General features: G+C 37.4%; 1 protein-coding gene across 1 annotated transcript in view; it reads left to right on the top strand.

Moving 5' to 3' along the window:
• Nucleotides 1-9,866, top strand: part of CPED1 (cadherin-like and PC-esterase domain containing 1) — a 145,115-nt gene that overhangs the window by 24,878 nt on the left and 110,371 nt on the right. The gene's annotated exons all lie outside the window — the stretch shown is intronic.

Below are 9,866 nucleotides of genomic sequence, written 5' to 3' on the forward strand. Positions count from 1 at the left end.
TTTTTCTTTTTCTTTTTCTTTTTCTTTTTCTTTTTCTTTTTCTTTTTCTTTTTCTTTTTCTTTTTCTTTTTCTTTTTCTTTTTCTTTTTCTTTTTCTTTTTCTTTTTCTTTTTCTTTTTCTTTTTCTTTTTCTTTTTCTTTTTCTTTTTCTTTTTCTTTTTCTTTTTCTTTTTCTTTTTCTTTTTCTTTTTCTTTTTCTTTTTCTTTTTCTTTTTCTTTTTCTTTTTCTTTTTCTTTTTCTTTTTCTTTTTCTTTTTCTTTTTCTTTTTCTTTTTCTTTTTCTTTTTCTTTTTCTTTTTCTTTTTCTTTTTCTTTTTCTTTTTCTTTTTCTTTTTCTTTTTCTTTTTCTTTTTCTTTTTCTTTTTCTTTTTCTTTTTCTTTTTCTTTTTCTTTTTCTTTTTCTTTTTCTTTTTCTTTTTCTTTTTCTTTTTCTTTTTCTTTTTCTTTTTCTTTTTCTTTTTCTTTTTCTTTTTCTTTTTCTTTTTCTTTTTCTTTTTCTTTTTCTTTTTCTTTTTCTTTTTCTTTTTCTTTTTCTTTTTCTTTTTCTTTTGGTACAGGGCATGGCTGGCTGGGGGTAGCAACCAGCCCATTGCCTAGAGATGACAAGCCCTTTTTGTCCCTTTATGCCTCTTTTTCTTTTTCTTTTTCTTTTTCTTTTTCTTTTTCTTTTTCTTTTTCTTTTTCTTTTTCTTTTTCTTTTTCTTTTCCTTTTTCTTTTTCTTTTCCTTTTTCTTTTTCTTTTTCTTTTCTAGTTCCACTAGATGCCTCCTGTTGCCCTCCTTTGGCTCCTCCACTAAAGAACCCATAACAAGTAATTCGCAAATGCTCTTCTACTGCACCCTGTAATGAGTCAAGTACCCTTAGGCAATGCATTTTCCCCTTCTCCCCATGGCCACAACGTGTTTTGTGGCTCCTGTTAACCCACTGAGATGGGCACTGGAGCTGAGTCTCCCCTGGGAAAACTGAGGGACCAGGACAGGGGCTTGTGTCTCTCAGACAAGGTTATTGGGGTTCCCGCTCCCAGCATTGTGCCTCTGTGCTTCTTTCTTTGTGTGTGTGTGTGTTTGCGCGCACACAAGCATAAGAGAGGATTGGTTTTTGGGCAGATTCCTCTCCTCTGATGTCCATGGGAGCACCCAGAGCAGGATGCTATTTGGGTTCCCCCAGCTGCTGTGGTTCCTCTGGACTCCATGGAGTGCATCTGTAAATGTGCTTTTTATTACAGAACCAGCACTCAAAAACAATCCTACCCCGCTTATTCAAAAACAAAGATTGAAAACTGTAAACCATGTTCCTCTGAGTTTCTCCCAGTAAATTAACAGATCTTCAGGCCTAGCTAAATTACCTTTTTCTTTTCTCCCTGCAAAAGTAATTGGATTATTAGTAAAAGTTTCTGTAATTGAATCCTTGTGATTTTGCATTAATTGGCCCAGTTGATTTTTTATCTTACAATCCTGTATCCAGCCAAGAGGAGGCTTCCCTGTCCCTGGTGTGTTCTTTGTTGCTGTATGTGTTAGTTTTCCTTCTATTGCCACTTTGCTGAGTGAGTGACAGGGGTAAATACCTCACATATTTAAACTGCTGCTTTTCTTTATGTTACCTGAAGTTTAACTAAACTAACTTCATAATAAAAAGGTGGAGATGTTGATGAATATTGTGAATATCAGAGCAGGCATTTATGCACACAAACAGCACATGGTTAAGTGCTCAAAAGCTGTGACATGAACTCTTTTTGACTTGGATTTGACTCACTCGCTCATGATACACCCTTTCACTTCATGACTTCCTGCTGCTTTTCCACATGACTGCCTCAGGGTGCATGGAACAGGGATACCAAGTTCTTTCCTGAATATAGTCCCATGAGTTATCTGTTAAAATAACTTGCATCGTGTATCAGCGAGGGTTGTCCAAAGGGAATGGTGTCAGGCAGAGTCTTCTGTTGGGGCACCAGAGTGCAGTGGAGCTATTCTTTGTTCTCCATTGAGGCTTAGAGAGCTGAGTACCCTGCCCCTCATCACATGAAACAGTGTGGTTTCCTCCCTGAGTAGGATGCATGTGTGAAAATCTGGTAAAGTTTTGATTTATTTTGTTTGATCCATACATGGCCCAGTGTCACTTCTCATGCTGTGCCCCAAACCATGCTACCAGGACAGGGACATAATTTCAATTTTTCCAGTGCCAGTGACAGATGGAGCACATGGACAATAGCTTCCTTAACTATAGAGTTGCCCTTCCCATGAGTTCCTTCATCCCACTCTGATCCCTGCATATCTCAACTACATGACTCACCCACTCCCCACATGCACATCCTCTCTTTCCTCTTTACACCTGGTTTTCCATCACAGTCCACTGTCAATGGCCTGTGACTAATACCTCTCAATCTGGCTTTTCTGTCAGACAGTTTCCTTCTCCAACTTGACAGCAGGTAAGGAAGAACCCACACAAATGGATTAACTGAGCTTTGGCACATCTGTAACAGCTATGTGCTTTAACTAGGTATCGAGTACTTCCAGACCAGAAAGGGTTAGGTCTCAGTCCCGCAATGCTTTCTTGTGCCAGTGAGAAATGTATCTTGCAGCTTTAACTGTGGTAGCCTACCTGGTGTATGAAACATGTACAGAGTAAGCATTGTAGCATTAGGAGCAAATAGGGATGTGAAACATTTTAGCTTGCATACAAGTCGAGCATACCATATTGGGTTATTAGATGCTTTGCTTTCACTGAGGCTTGCTATGCAGAAAGTATCCATGTGTGGAGAGCATACCAGAGTAATCTGAATATTCATCCCAAGCACAGTGCGTAAGCACAGAAGTGGAATAACAGGCTTGAGTGTTTGAATTGCCCCAATGTGTTTGCCATTGGGTCAGGACTACATATTTTCCTTTTGTTTGCTCTTTAACTCTACGGTAGCTCAGCAAGTATTTTGACAACATATTTTCATAGCTTGAGTTGACAGGTTATGCTATAATGAAATCTACAGGTTGTTAGAATTACAGTCTGTAATACAACTCTGTGAAGAATCACCCTCAGCCTGACAAGTCTCCCCCCAATAAACTAAGAACCATCCAATACACCTGTCTTGCATACTGCAGTAGTTTTCTCCCCATGTCAGACTAAGGTAATTTTTGAATGTACTTCAGTTACTTGTATTTCCAGTGTTCCTCTCATTCTTTGGTTGTACAGAAAAATATACAGCTATAGTTTAAGAATATTTTTATTTTGTGTGTGCACTGCCTTTTGTTGTCTTACAGACAGTTACCTGCAAATTAAAAAAACATTGCATCTGCTGCAAGTCTGCAAATTCTTTTGTGTTTGATGCTTATAGTAAGGTAATTTGACTGAAGAAAGGGTTGTAAATATATTGCATAACTGACTGTGAAATAAATGGAGAAAAGATTGTCCTGTCTCTTCTCCATTCTTGTATTTATGCCTGTAATAAACTTTTTTAGTTTATTTTAGGGAAAGTAATCTGCCTTGTATTATCTACTACTCCAATGAGGAAGACAGTAACTGGTTGGTTGCTTGGTAGGTAGGCCCAAGGCAGTTTTACAGTCTGAGACCAGGTGGAAAAAGGGAAACATCTTGCCAAATTTAAGAAGAATTCTGGGAGAACTTGATAGCTCTTAGCTTGTTATACTCATTTATTTTTGTACTTTCAAAATTCTGCTTTGGATTGACAAGAAAAGCCATCTTGCAGCCCTTGATATAAGGGCTTCTTGATATAAGGAAATAGTAATGAAATAACTCTTTTATAATTAAACCTAACATCTCCCTGCATTATTTGCAGAAGAGATACAAAATAGTCAGGCATTACTCTATTTTTATGGCTGAGACACGGTAATAGGACTTCGAATGGCTGTTTCACTCCCCAAATGCTGAACTCAGGTGTGACTGTGCATTAATTTTTTAGCACAGGGCAATGTTTTGTGCTGTTGTTCAGGGACAGATGAGCTGTCCTGGGAATTAGACTAGTTCCACTTGGTTCACACCAGCCTCTTCTCCATAAAGAATGCTTCCCTTGGCACTTCAGATCATCTTAGTTAGGGGGTAGCTGAGCCAAAATAAAACCCTGACCATCCTCAAGGGATGTGAATAGTGACTTTCCTCAGGATTCCTGCTGCCTTTTCCTGGCAGCCATACAGCAACTGTACAAAGTATTTTTGTGAATGAATTGACTGCATCCAACAATCTCAGTCTCATACACAGGGTGGGATTTTTAAGGGTTTTTTTCACACTTATAACACTACACTGCAATTGATATCCCAAAAAGTTTCAGCCTAATTTATCTAGTTAGGAGGGAGGTTTACTGGACTGTGTGTTACAGCACAGTACAGTCATTTTCAACAAGTAGCATGGAGTGTTCTGTGTGAAAAAGTGAAAGGTTTGCACATGGAGAGGTGAACAGCTGCTTTCCAGGATAGCTCATAAAATATCAGAAACCTCACCATCTTTCCTACACTATCTTCACTCAGCAGAGTGATCATTTCTTCATTGCTGTTGTAATGAGTTCAAATTGGTGACAGCTCATGTGTATCAAATGACATGCTGAAAAAGAAATTAAAATATTTAAAATATCTTCTTCTTTCAGGGGAAAATTCCTGCACACCCAGGTAGGACACATCCCTTTAAGGAAAGCCTTACAAATAAGACTGATAAGCCTTTCAGAAGGCTGTACAACTAACAGAGAAAACATTCAGTTCAACAAGTGGCATTCTGATCTTTGCAGAAGTGAGACAGCCAAGCTGCCATAACCAGAAATAGGCTTCAAAGGATATTTTTCCCTGGAGCATTATCAGTGAAGCTCAGATCTTCAGAGGTGTAGAATTCCCACATCCCCAAACCCCATCATGCAGCCTGCCTGATGCTGCTGCTCTTTGGGATACTGAGGGACATAAAGAGTGAGGCACTGAGGCAGCAGTTGTCTTTCAGACATCTGGGAGTCTTCCCACTCTAAACTCTTGACTAGCAAATGATAGGCTCCTATAAATTGACTACACTCCAGGGAAGAAACCTGCTTTGTAAAACATAATCCTATGTCTTGTTTAAAGTTGGATTTGTACTCAAGCTACTACTTCCATAAATATATGCCTCCTCACCAAACTTGGTTCAATCCATGCTCACTCCACTCCTGCAGGAGCAGAAGTGTTTGACTTTTTCCCCCTGTAGTTTATGAGGACTCAATGATACACGAAGATAAAACTTACATTCATAATACTATTTTACAGATCAAGATTCCAATATGACAAAAGTGTATTTGAACACAATTTAATGTCTCAACTGAGCCTCCCACAGCTGCTCTCTCACTCCTCCCCAGTGGGATGGGGGAGAGAATCACAAGGGTAAAAGTGAGATAAAGGAAGTTTCAGAGGTAAAGCTAAAGCCACACACACAAGCAAAGCAAAACAAGGAATTAATCCACTGCTTCCCATCAGTAGGCAGGTTTTCAGCCATCTCCAGGAAAGCAGGGCTCCATCATGTATTAACTTCTTATACTTCCACTCAACTTGGTGTCATTTGCTATTTATAAATGCATTTGCTGTTTTATCATTCAATTCGTTAATGAGAAAGTTGAACAGAACTGAGTGTGCAGTGGAGTATGCTTTGAGGTTCTGCTCCAAAAAAAATCCACTTTGATAGTTTAGAGTTCCTTTTTTCAATTATCTGTGCAGTCAGCTGACAGGTATCTTATGTAGAAACAGCGTCTGAAGTCTTCCTAAAGGCAAACTGTTTCATTGCTACCATTTCTTTTGTTCACTATATCAGTTACCCTGTCAGAAGAAATTAGACTAGTTTTTTATTATGTGTTCTGGACAAACAAATGTTGGATGTTTCTTGTTATCTTCTTATCCTCTAGTGTTTCTAAATTCATTATTTTTAGGGTGAGGCTGCAAACAAGTGCAAAAATAAAGCTGACCAGCGTTTTCATTACTCAGAATGAATGAAGTACAGAAAGATGAGCATAGAAGATGGAAATTGTAATTTATTTTCAAAGTTCTTTCATTTCAAAATTCAGAATGAGGAATTTAACACTGAAAAATAAAATTTTAAGCTATGGTATTGAGATTAAACTTTCTCATTTGGTTAAATCAAATAATATTTTTCTCTGTGTGTACACATAAAAGATTACAAATTCCATGAATTTGTATCTAGCTGCATGCATCTAAAAGTTTTCCTGCAAAATCCAGCCTCCAATGCCATAGCTTATGGAGAAAAAAATTATAATTTCAAAGGCAGGAACAAGATCACTTAATTTTAGAAATCACCTTCAGAAATTCTTGAAGTTCATATATAAAATGTATATGCTGTACACTTAAACTCACCCTAAATCCTACAATTCTCATTTTGTTTCTATTCACTTTGATCGATAATATCAAAATACAAAAACTTTCTGCAGAATATTTTTATAGTTAAAGGTAAATTGTTTCATTGGCCTCTGCATTGCTATTTCCACTGCTGCTAAAAACAACATGTTTGTTTTTCTCCCTAGGTTTTCTTTTAGATTATTTTTCCACATTAAACATTTTAATTATTCCAAGTAACAATCAGAGTTGAAGCCAATGAAAACATTGGTATCTTGTTGAAAATTATAATCTGTGCATTGTATCAATTTTAATTTGAAATGTATTGTCCTCTGAATTGTACAACATGTACTTTGACTCCTTCAGAATAAGAATATTGAAAGGCAGTCCCAGCAGATTGGAATCAAAGTGCTGTGTTACTGGTACTTGAATTAGCAATTTGGCTTTATATTCTCAGGTAAACATGAGATACACATCTTTTTAAGATAGGACTGCAAGATGGGACTAGATAGACTGGACGAGAGGAAGGTGAAAGAGCTGACCTAAAAGATAGATGAAGAAAAGCATCAGACTGCCAAAATAATCCATACCCACATTCGGTTCACTTTGCTGGCAAAATAAAATGTAATTCTGTAGAAGAACATTCCTTATGTAGGCTTTAATTAACAGGCTGAGCTAAAAAATCTTGGTTTGAAAAGATGTTCAGAAAGAGGATGTGTACATAATTGTATATTCTCATTTTAAGAAATTACAGCTCTTCTGCTTTTCCACTGCACATGCAAAATAATATAAAGTAGTAGAGACATCTCCATGAGGTGGGACTTAACACTGTTCAACTGGTCTACTGCTCCTGCATGCTGAGCTCCACTCATTTGCTCAACAAGGCACACAACATTTCAGTAACTGCAGACAAAGCCTTTTATGTGGGAAAAACTTCATATTTGTTGCAAGGAGGTAGATTGGTCAAATATGAAGTATCAATTTTAACCTTCCACTGCAAATGTCCTGCCAAAGACAGTTCTGATGTGAAGTCTGCAGGAAATGAGCACAATAATGTGTACTTTGAAAATTAAATAATATGGAAATTATTAGTGTTTCTTCATTAAACAGCTCTAAAACCACTTTGAAACCTGAGTTTTTCTGTGCAGATGGGTTGTATTATTACTGTCACTTTTGTTCTTCCTTTCCTTTTATTGTAGACTGTTTTAGCTCCCACTCTGTATCCTGCTTTGCTTTAAACATAATTTCTGTGACAGGGATCTTCTGTGTTAAAATGCAATGCCTGACAGGTTGGGATCCTTCACCTGGGCCATGTGATATACTGGAACATTAATACAACTAGCAGTTTTTCACTGAGACACAGTTTCATAATTATTACATTTGCAGAAGGGCGACAGACCAATGGTCTCATTATCATAGATGTTCATTTTCCACAATAAGTTAAGCTGTGAGGGGAATGACAGAGGCAGTTTCCAGTCTTTACCTATTCACAGAGGAGTTTGAAAGCTAAATAGCTGTTGTAACACACGCTTCTTTTGTTTTTGTTTTCCAAGAACATTTTTTCAAGTGTAGTTGATGAGAAATGTACATTTAAATAGAAGTCAGCCCACTCTTGTCAGCCTTGATCCCAGAGACAGCATTAGGTGTACACTGTTTTTTAATAGGAAGTGTCCTGTTTTCTATAAATAGACATGTTTCAGTTCTGATTGTTCTGTACTGAAGTAACTGGCTAGATGTCTGATTACTCTAAATAGAAAATAATGGCAGGCATTCAACCTCTCCTGAAAAATTGTTCCTAGCAGCTAAATGTTCTACTTCCTGAGCACTATCTCAGAAACATGCTATGTCTGAGGACCCTTTTTCCTTTGCTTCTCTTTGGTACATGCATATTGATCACACTTCTGTGTCCTGAAGGCAAATGATACACAGTGCAGTGTATCCTTTGGAGTTAGGGATAAAATTAATCCCTGGCCAGGATGCGTAACAATAAACAAGGGAAGGAAATTAACTGCTTCTGAGAAATGGAGTTCCCTCCAGCTCCTTTTCAATTTGCACACAGCTAGGCATTGTGCTTTATATGTAATTATAATGATTTATTCAAAGGTGTTTACTAGTTAAAGGCATAACATCTTGCTTATCTGATAATTACATAGCTGGTGAGGTCATTGAGTAGGTTGGTAACACCGTCATCCACTTGCACTAAAATGAAGGATTTGCTTGTATATATCTTTAATGTTTCGTTTATTTGCTATCTGTACCATTTATTATTTTTACCTGCAGTTTTTTGTTTGTTTCTTTTGCAAAGGAGTACATACTGAATCTGTCTTACCTAAATTTCACATGCTTTCATTATTTTTATACCATAATACTGGTTCTTGTATTGTGAAACTGAAGGATACTTTACAACAATGGGTTGCAGGATAACTGAAATTTCAGCTCTTCAACTTTGTCACACTGCTTATAAACAATAAAAAGCTGATAGTTATTTTCATAGTCCAAGACCATTCTGCACAATCAGTTCATTACTGTACTTAATGTAAATTGAGTGTTAAATCTCCTTAAACAAAATCTTCACCCTGGTTGGCATTTGTGATTGCAGCTGGGATACGAAAATAATTATGTTTTGGAAAGGGAACTCAGCCAAAATAAGTGTCTCTGTGGGCTGTCAGTGGAACCAAATTTAGGGGGTAATCTAATAAAATGAGGAAGGTATCATAGATGGATAGCACAAAATAAAATAAAACATATGTAATCTTCTCAACCTAGGGAAAAGGAACCAACCAACCAGTCACTGAAATAGCTGTTTTTCAGCAAGCTTTGGCCTAGTGCTTTACCTTGCCTTGGCTGCTGTACAGCTTTTCTGGCTGCTTTTTCTGCCTGAAACTTCTTTATTTCTAGTGGTCATCCTGTCACTGAAATAGTTTACTCTTTATTGAACATGTTCCTGGTGTCCTCAGCAGATGTAGTGATTCGCTTAACCTTTTGAGAGATGCCATCATCTCTAAATAGTTTGGAGTACGAAGGCTGTATATAGAAGAAAACAAATAACCACTTCAGGGAGGTGATCCAGCTCGTTTAAAGTTACATTGGCATTTCCACACCACATCACATGGTGCAACGTGGGCAACTCCAAGACCTATTTGTACATTCTAAGTCATAATGATGTTTTAGTTGGTGCAATTTAGGTTTATCTCTTCATCAAGCCGCTGTCTCTGACTCTTGTGTTGCTTCTTTCTTGATAATAGAAACCCATGGTCTCACAGGTCAGCTTCACCTCAGAAAGGAAGTGTGAGAGCTAGCTCAGCAGCTACCTTCTTGCTCAGTGCAACTTAATTCCCACTTGTATCACTTATCAGGGTGACCCAGTGTCTAGTATTTAGAAAGCTGCTACACTAAACTTCAGGCTAGAGACTCCTGCTGTTTTCAACAATGTGATCGTGCAATAGCATTTCCTGTAAACTTCACTTCCAAATAATGAAAGATGTCAGAAGATCACACTGCATACCATGGATATCTGTTATAAGTGTGCATGATGAGAAGATCAGGAAAAAAAAAAAAAAAAAAAAA

Source organism: Chaetura pelagica, unplaced genomic scaffold (assembly GCF_000747805.2).
Source record: "Chaetura pelagica isolate M959 unplaced genomic scaffold, ChaPel_1.0 scaffold68, whole genome shotgun sequence".
NCBI lineage: Eukaryota > Metazoa > Chordata > Aves > Apodiformes > Apodidae > Chaetura > Chaetura pelagica.